This window comes from Varroa destructor, unplaced genomic scaffold (assembly GCF_002443255.2).
Source record: "Varroa destructor unplaced genomic scaffold, Vdes_3.0 BEIS01000001.1, whole genome shotgun sequence".
Lineage (NCBI taxonomy): Eukaryota > Metazoa > Arthropoda > Arachnida > Mesostigmata > Varroidae > Varroa > Varroa destructor.
The window spans coordinates 4,509,708-4,526,665 of record NW_019211454.1 but is presented as its reverse complement, the minus strand read 5'-3'; the positions used below and the strand labels follow the sequence as shown (position 1 = coordinate 4,526,665).

Genomic DNA, 16,958 nt, shown 5'->3' with positions numbered 1-16,958 from the left:
ATATAGCGAGGCAACGCAAAACACGCAAATTAATGCCATCGTATCGTTCACTGTATCGTACGAGATCTTTCAGTCCCTCTATGTATTGTACACAAACATGTATATATAATCTAATATATAGAATAAGGATTGGGATCCCAGTGACAACCGTCGGACTCTAATATGATTACCGTACCCGTAGCGTATATTCGTTATTATTGTTATTAGATATAGTGTGGCATGCCTAAAAAAGGGCCAAGAAGTCAACATCAATCAATTATTACGGGGCAACAGAAAGTCAACTATCGACCAGCGATGGCGAGGACTAATTAATGGCAGTGGCTAAAGCATTAGTTACACCATATGATAGTTTTGTGTACATACACGTGTGCCCAGTACAGAAAAACATATCGCTTGGGCTATGGCCTTCTATAGGTGTCGCATTTGTGTGCATTTTTCATGTATTTGCTAGTATGTAAATACGGTATATGTTAACCTTATCATGAACCTGAACAGCTTATGATGGCTGAAATAGATGGCATCAGAACTGCAAGGTTAGAACATTCAATAAGCAGAACAGGTATTTCCATTCCGAGCGTATGACACTTCGTACAAAATAAAAACTTCAATCAGAAGCAACGTACGAAATAAAAAATGATGTTACATTTTTCCTGTCATAACCTCAGCATACCCAAATTAAGGCACTCCATAATGATTGTTCATTGGGAAACAGCAACCAACACTGTTTTGTGGATTTTCTTTAATACAATTTCATAAATTTCTAAAGGTTTGAAGATATAACCCCAAACAAAAGGTAGGATATTTGCAACAAAACTAATCTTACAAGTTCTAAGCTCGAAAAATATCATGGCCTTTCAACACAAGAAGGGGCTTTAATCGGTTAATTTGCGTGGTGTTGCATCCGCACAGTCATTTAGCCCCGAGCACGCAGTATGACGAACTCGAAATCTGCCATCATCTACCTACAAGTTCAATCGTGGAACAGGGGTCCTCAATCCACACTCGACTACTAGCCTTGTCGTCACATATAAAAACGCTTCATGGCCTGACCCGACTTAACGAACTGTTTGACTTTTGATTAATCCTGTATTAAAGTTGGATTGCTCCTGTAAAACAAGTGCCGAGAAAGAGCTCAAGGTGTGCTAGATAAATAACAACTACGACGTCACTGTATTCGCCCTCGGTTCGTGTGTCGGCAACCTGCCTGCGGCAACGCTGGTGCAAAAAGAATTTACGCCTACGCGAAGATGTTCGTTTTGGCTTCACAGTCGGAAAGCGTGCTATTTGTAACGACCGGATCTTGCAAGCGTAACATGTACAGCGGATCTAGTCTCATTATCAGTTAGTAAAGTCTGCATATAAGAAAATCGTAGCGCAGAAAACTAGAATTAGCAATTTTATCTGTGAATAACTGACTATAGCTCTTCTGGACGGGGCAGGGCTGGCTCATAAAAAAACGAGCTAAATCTAGCGTGTCAACAAACCATTGCTATACAAATGCGGTTAGTGTTACGGGTGACACTAGCAAGGAGTGCGCGTATTATAATTAGCTTTTTCCCAGTTGGTGTCTAGGCGGGTCCTCGAATTGACCTTTCTTCTGAGGTCGTCGAACCTTTGAACGGTTGCGAAACAGATGCGAAGATAAATGGGTTTCCCATATACCAGTTATTACTGCAAGTTTTACATATACTCACGTATTTATCTTAAAATTAGCTGAAATCCACTCACAGTCAGTTGATCTGGTTAAAACTACGTGAGTTTTACTAATACGGTTACAAGGAAAATGAACCCTACTTTTCTGTCATTAATAAACATTCATTGCGTTTACCAGTTCTAGTATATATTAAAAAATAATAATTGAAATACGATGAAAGACACAGAGTTATAGCGATGTTCTGACGGGCCACAGCTCCGGAAAAAAGATCGTGGCGCCATCCGTCGATTCATCATCACGAGGGATTATCTCAGTAATGACAAGCAAGTGTGATGCACAAGATTACTGATACCTGTTTCCTTTCTATCAATAAATTGTTGGACTTTGTTTCCAAGAAGAAGAAAAAGCGGCTGCTCGTTTTGCACGAATCCATTCCGCTTTAAAAGTTTTGATGTCTAAAATGCAACCTGATTTAAAAACGATTATGGACGCTAAACGGCATTGATAAAGGCTCAGAAACTAGTAACATTCATAATCATATCATTATTCAGCGTCTGAGCAAAGAAGTGTAAAAAATTATTGACCATCTATGTTGTCAAAAATGCATATTAACGGTATTATATAAATTTTGTAAAATAAAAAATCGCTAAATAAACAACGAAGTGATCCCTTAAGCGGATACCCGCACTCGGCATCGCTTGTAAGAACAAGCAAATTTCTACGTTACCGTTGTCAACAATTCCTACGATGGGCGAAGAAAACAAGAACGGCATTGCGTCAATGATAAAGCATTTCACTAATCTAAAGTGTACGGAATCGATCCACGTAGATGGCGATCTGATGTGATGAGTAGGAACTTTTTCCTCTTTGACAATTTCCAGTGTTCGTGTTGTTCAGGTACGTTTCCCAATTTCCCAATTTCGAATTTCCTCCACTAACTGAGCTCTGCTTCAAAGCACGAGCGATCGTTCAGGTGCCCTGCGAACCTTTTCGGTTTCGAAGACGTCTTGGGCTGATTCTACCTTATAGCAGGTACGTTTGCTCCGTCTACTTTAACCATTCGCTAAGAAACAAGCAATCTAATGGCGGTATTTCAATATTGATTTAAAATTACGAGCAGAAATCACAAGAACAAGACAAAAACTTGTTCGATTTCAAGCGATGCTCGTAAAGCTCGGCCAATTCGACGCCGATCGACTTCCGGTACGTTTGGTGTTACCCAGACACGAGCAGCAATAACAACAAACGACTAACGGCGAAATCGTGCGTTGACATACATATATAATCTGCAGAGAACGACGAAACCCTGTTATATGATCACAATGATGACGGTACAATCATCAGCATCGAGAACCTGTCGACCTCGATAAAACAAATCGCAATAGCTACGTAATAGCAGAACATTTCAATCTTTCCTATTTCAAGTAACCACAATGTTTGCAATATAATGGGGTCAACAGGGGCGAAATCAGCTGCACAAATGGATCACACTAAGCGATACGTAGATGCTGCAAATTCTAACGACGAGCGAAAAAAAAAAAAAAAAAAAAAGATTTCTGTTTAATTAAAAAATTATTTCGAAGGTTATATTAGTCATGCAGTAACAATTCGTAGATTCACTGCATGACCAGTTGAAACATATGTCAGTTTAGCTTAACACAGACATGTACTGATGCTCAGAGAAGTCCAAACTTACCTATCGTAGTCAAGCCTTGTATCAGTCAAGAACGAAATTTCTTCATACGCTCATATTTATATTTGGCAAACGAGAAAAATAGACGAACAGAAAATATTTTACATTGTGACGGCTTAAATTAATCATTAAATTGCAGAATCTTAGCCCCTTTCGCTTGCGGCTCAGCCTTCCGTATTCGAAGAGAAACAACTATTATATCTTACGCTAAACGACATTAGTCGAAGATTTTAGCGAGTTGTGCCATTAACAGTCGAAGAAAGGGTAGTTAGCATCTGCAGATGAAGATATAACAGCGCATAGGCAAATTGCACTCTATTTCAGCTAGGAGCAAGACCCAGATCTGCTGCTCACTGTCAGGGTTAGAATCAAACACCCGATCGAGTATCATATCTATTACGAACAAACAATGGCACACTTTGTTCTATGCATTTCAGTAGCAGCAGCAGCAGCGTACCGTATCATAGGGGACGGAAAATTTAGGACTCCTCTAGGTGATGAAAATGACTCGCAAACTGAAAAGTGGCGTCGCTAGATAAGCTGTTAGCGATCGCACGCAAAACTTGCCTACTTCGATGGTTAGTATTGCCAGACAGCGGTCGTTCCTTATGTGGCTGCCGCCACCGGTGCTCTGGTATCGATGGCGTTGCCAAAACATGTCCACGATCCACCATAGTCCAGCCTTTGCGGAACCCCCTTTCTGTAGACCACTGGGGTGCATTTTGCTCTTCAAAGTCAGCGGGGCGCCTGTACGCCCGTTAGCCGCGTTTGCGCTTTCTGCATGCGCTACAGCGGTCGCTGCTACTGTCCCCAACGAAGAATGCCTGCCGATCATTTGCTGCTTGAGGCTGCTTGCGTAGTCGGGCCTGCAGCTACTGAATGATCTAAAGATCTCCGTTTCAGCCCACTACCTACGAAGCCCAGTTCGCAGCTCCTGATGCCACTCCCGTGATGCATCGGATCACCTAACACCATAGTTTTGCGTGTGTGTGTGTATTTGTCTGTTTTTTTTATGTGTTACTGTGTGTGCGAACGTGTCTATTCGTTCACTCTACAATACTACTGATACAACAGGTACTGGCTTCGCCAGGGCGATATGTCCATAGCATAAACGACGCCCATCGTCGGTCAACAATCGATACCGCCATTGAGACACCAACATCTGGTCCGTTCGGCTATTCCGAAGTCCATTCGTCCACCTCCCTTCCCGTTAACGTACCATTTTTTAACGCTTTAACGTTTCGCTATTAGTATTTGTGCTACCGTTGTTACTTTACTCGCATCAGAGACAGGTGCAGCTCCACCACGACACTGGTAAGTGCTTCAGCGCCATAAAAAAAATCATCATGTACGCGATGGCGGCGGCGGCGGCGGCGGCAGCAGCAGCAACGGCGTAGTCGAGGGTCTTTTTTTTAGTTCGTTTTTTATCCGTTTGCTTAATACGACGTTCCGTAAATGCCCCGTTTTCCTCGGTGCTCCATTAACCCCTTCCCCCAACCTATATGCCCATCGTGTGAGTTAAGGGAAGACTTTGGCGGATTCCGTTGCTATTTTTAAATGTCAGTGGAATAGCGAATTTTTATCGCAGATCGCAAACAGGAGATTTTTGAAAGTGGGTTAAGTCGATGAGGATGAGCGTGACTATGTGTTATGAGGGTGGCGGCTGCCTCGATGAGGCTAATGACGAACTAAAGACCTCTGCAATGACCACTACAACAACGTTAACAGCGAAACACAGTTTTGTTAAGGCTGTAACATCGTCATTCGTTTGTCGCCGGCAGCGGCAGCTTTGACGACGGACCGGTGCTCCGTTGTTTCTACTGTATTTTCGCAAATGCTGTTTTCTTTGCCGAGTTGTTGTTCTTGCTGATCTTGTCGGCGCTGCCGATGCCCCCGCGTTGTGACCTGTGTGAAATCCTTTTTTCGCTCGAGCTGGCGACAGGGCCACCTGGTAATGTACGTAGATTACGTGTGTTCCAATCGAGTCTGGCCAGTGATGGGTGTAGATACCGTCTGTATTGATCTCCGCTCTATCGGCGATTTACATTTTGCACGTAGAGCGTCAGAAACTAAGGGGTATGATATCTTTGTCCGGAGAGCTATCCTGTATCTTTTTCGTGATGGGTCTAAAGGTACTAGTTATTCATGCACAATAAGTGGGCCGACATCCAGTGAGTCCTAAATAAAGTCAGATCGAAGTACATTGTAATGCAAATACGAGCAAATACAATTATGTCGCAACAGTAACCCACAAGAGTAACCCACTACCAACAAAATACTTGATCCAGAAGCAAAAGTACTTATTTCTATGTTCCATATTAATTAGATCACAATTGTATAGTCGAATATCTAGAAATATTTAAATGATTATAACATGTAGCCGCCTTCTCGAACTAGGCACACGTACGAATCAGCAAGTGAAGACCTTCGGACGCGCATGTCAGGGGTGTAATGTTCCTCATAATAGGAAAGTGAAATCAAATCAACATCTTCCTTCCTTTAGTGAAAGGTACATTTCAGCCATTCAGTCACTGTACAATGACTGAAGCGCGTATCTCAAGATGATTCGTATTATTATTATGGTACGCCTTTCAAGTCAATCTGATGAACAGCAGAAAGCACGCACCTGGCAAGCGACTTTCGCCATTTTGTTCGTTGATTTATCTAGCCTGGCTTTCATTACCCACTCGTTTATTCGGCATAATTCATCAGCGTCACATTTTATCTCTATTATAAACATATTAGCAGACAAAAGCTGTCGTACTTATTCGACTTCGTCCTTCATCGAAGCTCATTTGTTATCAATCGTCTGAGCTGTTCGAATGACCCTTTCGTTATCATTGCTATTGCCGGTATATTTGCGTTCGTGAACGGCAGATAATAGATGAATGGGGTGTTATCAGTTAAAATCAGCACCTACCTTGAATTTGAGACTGATTCTGTTAAGGGCAAAGTCAAAAAATTCATATTGATTAGTGTTTGGCGGAGGGCATGCATTTTCAAAAACAAAGAATCCACTTAAAACCTATGATCAATCGATATATTAGATGATATCGTGCGAGCGGCAAATAACGTTTTTCAGAGACATTGACGATTTTAACTATAATATACACTTCATCAATACAATGAAACGGTCACGGATCATTCAGTATTATGAAGATCCATCACCGCCCATATCAAATGTGCGGAGAGAACGATTCTAACAAATAATTTTTCTAAATATGCGTAAAGCAAAAACGAATCCATCCGAGGGGTGCACTAATCGCTAGCCTGTACTGCATTATTTAGCTGTCCGACTGCAGGGATATATAATTATTCAGCATAAAAATAGCACACGACCAGACTTACTACTATCAGCATACTATATACAGATGGCGAACATGCGTCGATATGTAGACGGTTTCAACATCTTGTTGAAGCTGGCGTATCGTCCGCGCAACGTGCGGCGTGTATATATAGCATGACATAATAGTGTTTGCCACATGGATTTGCTAACGACATTGAACTCTATCTCAAAATCTATATCAATTTGATATTTCCTATTCTTGTGGCATCATGCTGAAACGTCTCCTACTCACCTGAGGAAATATATGTGCTCTAATTAGCTACACTGCTAACATTGGCTAAAAAAATGAAGGTTTCAAAAGAACCTGGGTTTACGCTGACTTACGATAAGTTCCTTTAGCTAGAGAATACCTTAATTTGCAGTCATTGAAACTTATTAAATTACTAATAAAGTTAATTTACCCGAAACACGACTATGTAAATATATATCATATACACATATCGTACTATCTAACTCTGCCTGTAGACTGGCTATGTATTATGAACTCTGTTTGCTTGAACCGATAAATACAAGCGGATTTGCTATTCAATAGGTTTCAATGCAGTGCAACCCACCATGCATTTCAGGCTAGTTTGAGCATGATGGAACCATTCAGCACCAGCTGGAGAGTCTACACAAAAGGTAGACTCGGTAGCGATATAATAGTCCTTCAATGTAAATGATCAGGACTCATGTCAGTCCTAAACAGTCGACAATCGGGATGAAAAACAGTCATTAAAAGTTACACTACCATACTAATCAGCCTCAGCGACACTCATTGAAATTTCTCTACGTGTCATCAAGATGGATTACACCCAATGTATTTGTCCCATAATCTCGACTAAATTTAGGACCAAGTCAGCTCTAGTTCCCTGGTACACCTTCGCCAAGACTCAAGCTCATGCGCCTGATAGATCGAAATGTCGGCAGTTGTACAGTAACACAATGCTCATCACCATAAGACCTAATGCTGTTTTCGATTTAGTCCTATTCCCTACGACCTTCGATATCCTGTCGCGCCATGCTTATAATTGCGACGCATCTGCTTTACCTTTGTATAGCCAATAGACAGCCAAAATAACGATGGGAAAGGATTTCATAACTCTTAGATTCTAGAGTTCTCCTGTTTGTCGTTGTACTATTAGAAAGAGCTATTTGCTAGTACGTGGACATATTATTCTAACCGAAAAACCAGCCATAAACGGTGCATTTGAGCTTACGGCATTAGCATTATGGATGCAACGTATAAGTAACTAAGAAACATGGAGATTCTTATCGAACGAGCCGTTGACGCCGAGCTATATCTATTTCCTATCATTAAGTTGACGCAGTTACATAGTTTGTTGTGCGTAGAATTTCAATGAGGAGGAGGTGTAGCCACCGTTCTTTGTAGCATAGCAGCAGACAATGGTATCTAAATAAGTTAAACTTCGGCATAAGTTTCAAGTGTTCTTGTTTCGTAAGTGTACAACTGCAAGGTCTTGTCTTTTTTAAAACAGAACGTTCACATCTAAGCTTCGCTAAGCACATACAGGGGACATACAAGAATGTGACCTTGAAGTGACTGTTGTTGAATTGTTAACTCAAATTACCACCCAAAAAAAAGTGTTTCTGTGAAAAACTTGTTAACCGAATGTCGTTCCGAGAAGGCACGTTTATTATATGGCACTGAACCCAAATATAAAATTGATACTATTGATAGGAGAGAGATTGTAGAGTCCAGTACTAAGATGCTAACGTACAATATTTTCGCTGACATACAAAATATCATCTATTGTATGTTTAATGCAAAGCTTATCAGGTCAGAAACGTTTTGCCACTTTAATCCGTCATGGGCAACCGATTCATTTACGAGACATTATGTTTCGTAGATATATACCCTCGTATATACATGTACGTCGTTTGGTACATAAACTTTTCACATGAATATTCCGCCTTTACCAACCCGAACGTTCGATTCTAGATGATTATTTAATACAATGGAAATGACCCCAGCGAAATATTTTTCTCCAGCTTACTCCGTGGCTACTGAAACTTTTCGGAGCTAATTTTTTACGAACGTTATAAAACCTGCCAATTTTTCTACCACCACTTCTGCATAGGTCAGCATGTTCTCTATTTGCTGTCTAGCAAACTGAAAGATGTTCAGGCTTTGGAATTTTCCCCATTGTTCGTCGCTCTCTTCCAATTATATTTCCTGTACCTTTCCTTCCCTTTTCCTATATCCTGCCTTTAACTCGCCTACTTCGGCATCGTTTCCGTCCACCCATTGGGCATTCATTTACAACCACAAGGTATTAGCAAAATGACGGAAGTGTTCATTCTCTCAATCTGTTTCTTTCTCGGCATATCTGTTAGCATGAGCTCCAGTTTTTTGCTAGCCGCTGATATCACCAGCAATGGCAACCAGAATCTCTCAGACATTCGTCTGCTCTCGTTGTCTCAATATTATCATATTGATAGCGGCGGGACGGCGGGCTCGCCGGACGACCGCTACTTTCAGTTCTATCACTGCTGCTGCTGCTAGAGGATATAATACGATTGCTGATTGATCAATGAAGGACAACTTCAGGAGCAAAAACGACACACACCGCAATTCTGTCCTGTGGAAATAACGGCAATAAATCGACACCAAGTTACGAGCAGCAGAGTGCGAACTCAAGACGTGCAGTGAACACTTCATCTTCTGCGCTGACTGGATATCGGCGTCCCTTTCGTGAAACAGGGTCACGGAAAGCATTATAGCAACAGAAGAATTACAAAGTGACTGTTAATGTCAGCACCTTACAGAGGGAAATTGGCGAAAGCCGCTGCCATGGGACCGTCGCGGCCACGGTAATTCAACGATGAAGCTGTCGGCTAGGAAATAAGTAGCGGAGTATCGACCATGCTGGGAACATAGACATGTCCAACAGGGTCTTGTTGATGTTGTGAGATGACAGAGACAATCACAGCAAAATTGTTGAATGGATAAAGTACCTAGTTGTCATCGCCAAACCCACTAAATCTGACATCCGACCCCAGTTTGCGCCCGCTAGCTTAGCTGGAAGTGGGGACAGGTCGGGCGAGTGCGGTCTGGCAACATAATGTGAAGCAATGGAACATTAGGGTTACGATGGTGGCTCTGCAGCAAAAGGAGGCCAAGAAGTTCGGCCGGTTTGAGTAGCGGTATCCTCTGGGCTGCCTCTGCGACAACAATGTATTACAAGCACCAGTTCAACTATATTACATTAAATGTGTGCATGGACTCATTGAACATGTGTATCAGTGTTTCGCTCTTGCGAATTTTGCACGACGATGGGAGCAGTAATCTAAGGCGTATCACAGCAGTCAACGGAAGAGCAAAGGCCGATAAGAAAAAGTGGACTATTTGAAAAATAGAAAAGGAACCTTCGAGGAAAAAGGAAAAAAACGTTAAAGATTCCTTTGCGTTTTTTTCTTTTATCTGCGTGTGTATGTCTTTGTGTCGTCTGTGGCTTGACGCGAGTTTGTCTGAAGCTAGGGCTGACGAGCACTCTGTGGAAGAATAGAGCTAGTAGCTGACTATGGGTTGTAACTCGGGATGGTTGCCAAGATAGTTTGTATGCATAACGTTGGGCATAGGTGACGTGATAGGGGTTACGGGGACGGTCCGGCGACCCACGCCACCCATTGCAATATGGGTCTTTTTGAGACAGGAATAGATGGAAAGATTCTTATAATAGCTACGACGTTAGCCATGAATATCTAGATATCTCTGGTAGCGCTTCTGACTTTTGTGGGTGTCTGTTATGATGGTCATAAAGATCTGTTCGTAACGATATATAGGATTACATCTCGCCAGTTTCGTTTTTATGAAGCTGACACTTATAAATAAAAATATATGGAGGCGTTCGCGAAATCCTGCAGATTCATGTTATGGTTCACTACACGGATTACCCCTCAAAATAGCCACCTCACTCCGATAAAACCGTTTCGTGGAGAAATTCGATTTGATACTAACAGGCTTGAAGTTAGTTCTATCTTAGTTAACTATTCGTATAATAATAATAATAATAGTATTCGAGATGTCGGCTGGCACTCATTATCATCGTGTCTTGCGCATAACACGCCGCAGTAACTACAGATACACATGTTACTTTATTTATGCAGAAAAAAGTACACAGTGAAAACCGTCCACTGAATACCGTAGTACCAAGTACTCACTTTTCCATCAATAGGAGTCTGCGCCCATCCCTGCTTACGTGCTTACCTATAAACTGACCATATCCGCAATCTGCGAGAAGAGCAGGCTACAACTTATTTAATAGGCGAATATTAGAGGCTATATATACGAGGCGGTTAAGGAAGAATGTTAAAATCTAGCACCAATATTATTTGATTGAATGCTATCAGATAAGGAACGTTAAATTTGTTTTATAATAGTTGTATATCACGTTTTGAAATAGATATTTACTTCAAATAGTACCAGGGCTCTTTTGAGCGAATTTGTATGCAACTTCTTTCGAAAAATCAACGCCGCTTCTGCACTTTTTTTTTTCTTTCGATGTCTTGATAGAAAGCTTAAAATTAAGACGTCCAGCGTCAGCTTTATGTGTCTCCCTTGACTGTTTAAATTTTTTCAAGCCTCTTCCATTCCTAAAATGTACGTCTTTTAGGACGCTAACTTGAAACCTTACTATATCAATTTCCTGGCTATAATCCGAGTTTGAGAACAAAGTTTTTCTAGTGATTTTGAACTCCAGCCATTTCTAATAGGTCATAACTTCTAGATAACAACCGCTTTCGTATATACTACACTAGTGGATAAAAACATCGTAAACCGGAAACAGATTCCCGTTCATCTGCTCACGGTCTTCTTTCTCTTCAGTTAAAATAGTTCTTTCTCTATTTAACAGGCAAAAGATTGTACCAGGCGTTGGATAGTAATAACAGGTTACTACAACTTCATGCCAGTTCACCGGCTGATTCACATCTCGAGCAAATCATGCAAACAAAGCAACTGCCGACAGTGAATAAAATCAGTAAGTTTTGGATGCTACAGTTACTATGTGTCCACAATAGGAGCCCAGCAGAGGTATCAGCGGTCGAGGCAAAAGGCTGAATAGGCGCTGGGCCGTCCCCACTCTGACCGTCGCACAATCGCTATTCCCGTTACTGAACCACCTAGAATAGAAAGTTTGCATCTTAAACATGGACAAGCGTCTACATATATTATCTACAGGAGACTGGAATAGACGGTTATATGTAACACGAATACAGGCGGTGGCCTATTGTGAATAGTCTGCTTGACATAGCCCTCAAATACAGTAACACCTCCTGTTGTTTGTTAATTAAACAACTATTATGGTCGTTATCGTTTCACCATACAGGAAAGAAGCAAACTAACTAGATGCTAGACGACGCGAGGACACTGTCGCGTTATCGCCAACGCGAATTAAACACAATATTTGTCCTAACCGTCATCTTCCCTACAAGGGTCATTCGAATGATAACACAGCACAGTAATACTTCGTTAATAATCTGTTTTCAAATTTCTATAATATTTAGCCTAGCTTGGACAAAACTTCCAACATGGCGACGTCCTCAGATGTTATTTTTATTAAGTGTATTTATTATTATTAGTATTGCGCTTCAGAATTTATCTGATAAACTCTGAAGCGCAATAGAACATGGGCTGTAATTAGGCATACTTAGCATGTTTGTGAATAGGTCCTTCCGTTTTTATATGGGATGCCACTTTTAGACCTTGTTGCAAGGATATACAGATATGTGTAGTAGATAAACGAAATGTCGTAAATAACGATTTCGACCATAACAGGTAGCCTGGTTGTCGCCTGTCTTAAACATTTAGAACTAAGATTTCCAAAAACTTGTCCTTGCGAAACAAAGCTTTGAGCAATTTTCTGTTAAGGCAAAATAATGAATAAGCAAATATGTATACATTTATGAAAATAAGAAAAGTAACTTAGATTTTATGCATTAAACGATAGAAAATTTATGATAGCTTCCTTTGCTAGTACCCATCGTAACATTGCCAAACAGACTTGTTTTTTTTTTACAATGTCCTTCCGCACAGTACAGTTGTGCTGAGTAGAACAGGTTCCTGCATCAAACATTGTTTAGAAATCGAAAAAAAAAAGGCCAAAAATGTTAGCTTTTCGAATACAAATCGATGAGAGTGCTTTGAATGATGCATTGCATAAGCCAAACGGTCGAAGCGATACCCGACGAAGTCATCTTCAAACCTTCGAACATATTGAACGCGATGTCTCTAGAGAAATTTGTGAACGCTGCAAATCAACATAACGTATTGCTTCAAGTGGAGTTCCCATAGGAGAAAACAGTATTATGAAATGAATAAAAATCAGAGAGATGCAAACGAATATGTACACTGGATTTTTTATTTATAAAGTATCTAAAGAATAAATTTACTAAGATAGCTTAGTTATGGCTTAATGCACCGCGTTTTATAAAACAATACTTTTACGCGTTGCTAGGGCCAATCATTCAACCGCTGCACGAGTGGGTAATGCTTGCATCTAGTTCTAAAGAATCGTATAGTAGAGTTTTCTGAAGCATAGAATAGTTTTAATGGACTTCCCTCCATTTCTATTTATACTCAATACAAATATGACATCCAATGAAAGGATCGTCCATTCACCTTAAAGAACTCCCCGATGGTATAATAAGCAAAGCACTGGTATTCTCGTCTACTTTTACTCAAACGATTTCAGAGTGTGGTCATATGCATTTAAGTACCTCACATTTTCAAGGAAGGTCCATTTGCTATTTACTCGATCGAAGACGTTCTTTTAATAGAAAAAAAGCACAATATTATTATTATGACAGTTGGTGAGTGGAGCTAAAATCTTGTCGCATCTGACAGGATTGAGGGGAGTTTTCAAATTCAGTTACGTTGACACAATTTTTCAGATATTGAGCAGGCAGAAGAGCATTAAGCTTCTGGGCTATAGTTTTCCTCACTCGTGTTCAACCCTTTTGTAAAGATTGACGTCACGGTACCTTGTCGGAACAAATCGCACGCAACCCAATTACCACACGAGCGTCTTACAATTACTTTCAAATATTCCTAAACAAGAAAAAGGCCAGCTGGCTGACACCCCGTCAGGCTTGCAATCGCATTTGTATTTCACCGACTGTCAACGACTGCAAAAAAAATTATTTCGCGGAGTTAAATAATCACGTTGACATGGCCTCAAAACATGATCCCCATTTTCCTCTGAAACATTTATAGGAGAGATAAGGGATAACGATTGTCAGTACGTGAACGGTAAATGTTCACTTTCTTGTAGCTTTGTCGTCCATCCGGTGAAATGAAGTGTGACAACGAAAGGCACGAAAAGTCATATTTGCATTGAATTTTGGCGTAACAAAAAAGAAAAACAAATAACGTAAAACTTCGAAACCCAGTTTCGTTTGCGTGGCAACCTAAGTTTACTTGACGCTTTCATCAAGTTTCAAGGTGAGGACGACCGCAGTTTCGGATTATGAATGCTGAGCGTGAATCTAACAGCATCGCTACTTAGGACAGTCTTTAAAGTACTGGAAAAGGCACAGACTGAACAGTCTTTAATGATGCATTCTCGGTGCATCTCGTTAGTTACAATGAACAAATGTCTCCCCCTACCGAGGTGCATAGTCACTTATTTTATGTAGCCAATGCTGATTAAGATTTGAAATTTTGAGCACTGTAACATCGTGCTCAGATACAGCGGGATGCTATTAATTTATTATTTAATAATTACTTAGTTAATTAGTTGGTGAGAGATCGATAATAGTTTTGGCAGGGTTCAAAGTTGCTTGAGTTCGGCCGCGTAGATGACAGCAGTTAAAGAAAAGAGCTGCTTGGTCCTGAGGGTGGCGTAGCGATCAGATTTTTGGCAACTTAAATCAGACGGACAGAATAACATCAATAAACATGCTTCGTCCGCCTCTAGTTTTTGGGCGAAAGTATAATAAAAAAAGAAACTAATTTATTCCGCAACGATGATGCGTGGCTAAAACACGTTTTATCAATGTCTAATTTATCTCTTTTGGAACTTACGTTTGAGATATTTTGGCTTTGATAAATTCAGCATGGTGCCAATTCACTGTGCGCGTTGGGGCCATATTCTGTTGCCATGGATCCATACTAACCAGTCGGTGGCCTTTGATGTAATGAGGTTCACATAGGCCATGTTTCTTTTAAGCGAATTAGTTAAAGTGGCGCTGTTTGGCACAAAATACTAAAAAGTCCAATCAAATAAAAACGGGAAAACGAATCTTGATCAAATACAGCTCAATCTATTGTATTTTATCAACTTGACAATAATGATACGTTATGGTAATGACTAGAAGATACTATCATAGCGGCATTTATTTAAATAAAAGTGGCTTCCCGTTTTGTAGCTAGCAAACCCGTTTGGGGTCAACCTATTTAGACGAAATTATACAACACAAAAAGATCTTCAATGCTAAAATTTTTTATCTAGTCTACTTGTTATGCCACACGCCCACATCCATGAATAAATGATCCAGGAACGATAATAGACGGACCAACTATCCTACAAAATCAATATTTCCACTTGCTATATTGCTGGATAATACAGATGACACGAAGCAAATGCCGTAATATGGTAATATATACACCACGTTTTTTATCCTCTATTCTAAATACACAGGAAAAGTAATCCTATATATTTGCGTAACAACTTAAAACAGACTTTCTTTAATTAGCGGCAAGTTGCAATCTACAAACGAACTCGGGAACTGTTGAAAATTACAGGGTTAAACAGGGCACAGTACCGAGATCGCCGTCGTATCATTTACGCCGCAATGTGATTTGGACTTGACGATCGCTGAACTGTCAAACGGTAACTGAGCGCGTGTTCTGTTTAGGTGACAACATTCTCCTTACGTCTCGATTTGATCCTAGGCAATGAGTGAAATCAGTAAATCAAGTATAGTTGACATGCTGGTGGAAATAAGTAACGATTTTTTTAGACTGACACCCAACCATAACTTTAGTGGCAGGCGTAACTTCCTGCTGAGATATCTAGTTTTGTTTAATATTTCTTGTTTTTTTTTTATCATCGCGCTACCCTAAAAGCAAACAAGGGATCTGTAAACTTGCATTCAATATATGGCATAATGTACTTAAGGGTTGTGGCAAAAGGAATCTATCAATAGGATCAAACAAAGGGGAGATTTTATAAGGAGTATAGGTAAGAAGAAAATCGACAATCAAAAATAGATAATCAAAAGTTAGTGCCAGTGGCTGCGATTCTCACGAATTTTGCACAACAAATCCCGGTGCGTCGGCCATGAACACCCGCGTCTGAAGAAACCAAAGATTTTACTTATACGAGGCAACGTGCTCGTTCGCTCCGCTAGATTAGCAGTAGCAGGGAACAGTAGGAATTTGCAGGCTAGACTGTTTCGCCAGAACTAAATACCAACAGCCCCAGCAATGCCAGACGCTGTGCTGTACAGGGACAATATGGCGGGTGTTTTGCGCCTGGACACTGTCTGGGGATACAATTGAGAAAAGCAGTTTTTTTTTCTCTATGAGGCCATCAATGGGGGTTGGATTATACCATTTATTGAAGAGCGCGCCATCACACTTTTATAGTCATCCGGTTTTGTTGACTATACGAAGCAAAACTGAAATAGCGCCGGGATACACCACAAATACGACCATATAGCTTCACGATATAACCATCACATTATCGGATGAAGTGTCCATCGATTCATCTTCGCTGGAACGATCGGCGAGCTCCTGGAGAAAGTAAAAATTGACATAAAGAGAAAATGAAATAGCAGAAATTTACTGTTCATTTACCGGTCAGAAACGATTGGTTAGGCTTAGTAAAATTTCCTCCAGTCTGTATTCTAATACGTTTTGTGTCGACTGTTCTTAGTGATCACAAACTTGGGTTTACCCGAGCTAAAAAAGAAAACAGCCGTTAAGTTTAATTTAACAAATCAGTTAGAGTAGTTAAGCAGCAAGCGTAAAACTACACTGAGTAATTCCCTGTCTTTGATATTTCTTGAATGCAAAACAAACGGATTCTACATGATAAAAGGCGTGCGGATGGGCAGCTGACATGGCGTCGTTCACTGCCCCGTAGTCGTGCCGGACACCTCGCGTTACCTATCACATCTAATCTTGCATCCGTCCTTTGTTTTTCGTTGCCGAAACGAAACATTTCTCATACGGGTTCTTTTGGGTGCAAACGTGAAGCTGCGTAATCATAGTAATACTGTTCTCCATCGTACAAGCGCCGTATCAGTAGTTCTTGCTG

At 40.6% G+C, this 16,958-nt stretch overlaps 3 long non-coding RNA genes across 3 annotated transcripts in view; 1 reads left to right on the top strand and 2 right to left on the bottom strand.

The window, feature by feature from the left end:
- LOC147758156 (uncharacterized) overlaps positions 1-4,106 on the bottom strand; it is a 9,447-nt gene extending 5,341 nt beyond the window's left edge. The window contains exon 1 of the long non-coding RNA XR_015323767.1: positions 3,351-4,106. This is a non-coding gene — a long non-coding RNA (uncharacterized LOC147758156). The remainder of the gene's footprint in view (positions 1-3,350) is intronic.
- A 63-nt stretch (positions 4,107-4,169) lies between these two features.
- Positions 4,170-13,037, top strand: LOC147758155 (uncharacterized). The gene is made up of 2 exons (XR_015323772.1): positions 4,170-4,661; positions 11,550-13,037. It is a non-coding gene; the product is annotated as an uncharacterized LOC147758155 (long non-coding RNA).
- On the bottom strand, positions 11,685-16,958 carry LOC147758154 (uncharacterized). The gene is made up of 3 exons (XR_015323773.1): positions 16,730-16,958; positions 16,251-16,432; positions 11,685-11,817 (listed from the first exon to the last, which is right to left on the bottom strand). It is a non-coding gene; the product is annotated as an uncharacterized LOC147758154 (long non-coding RNA).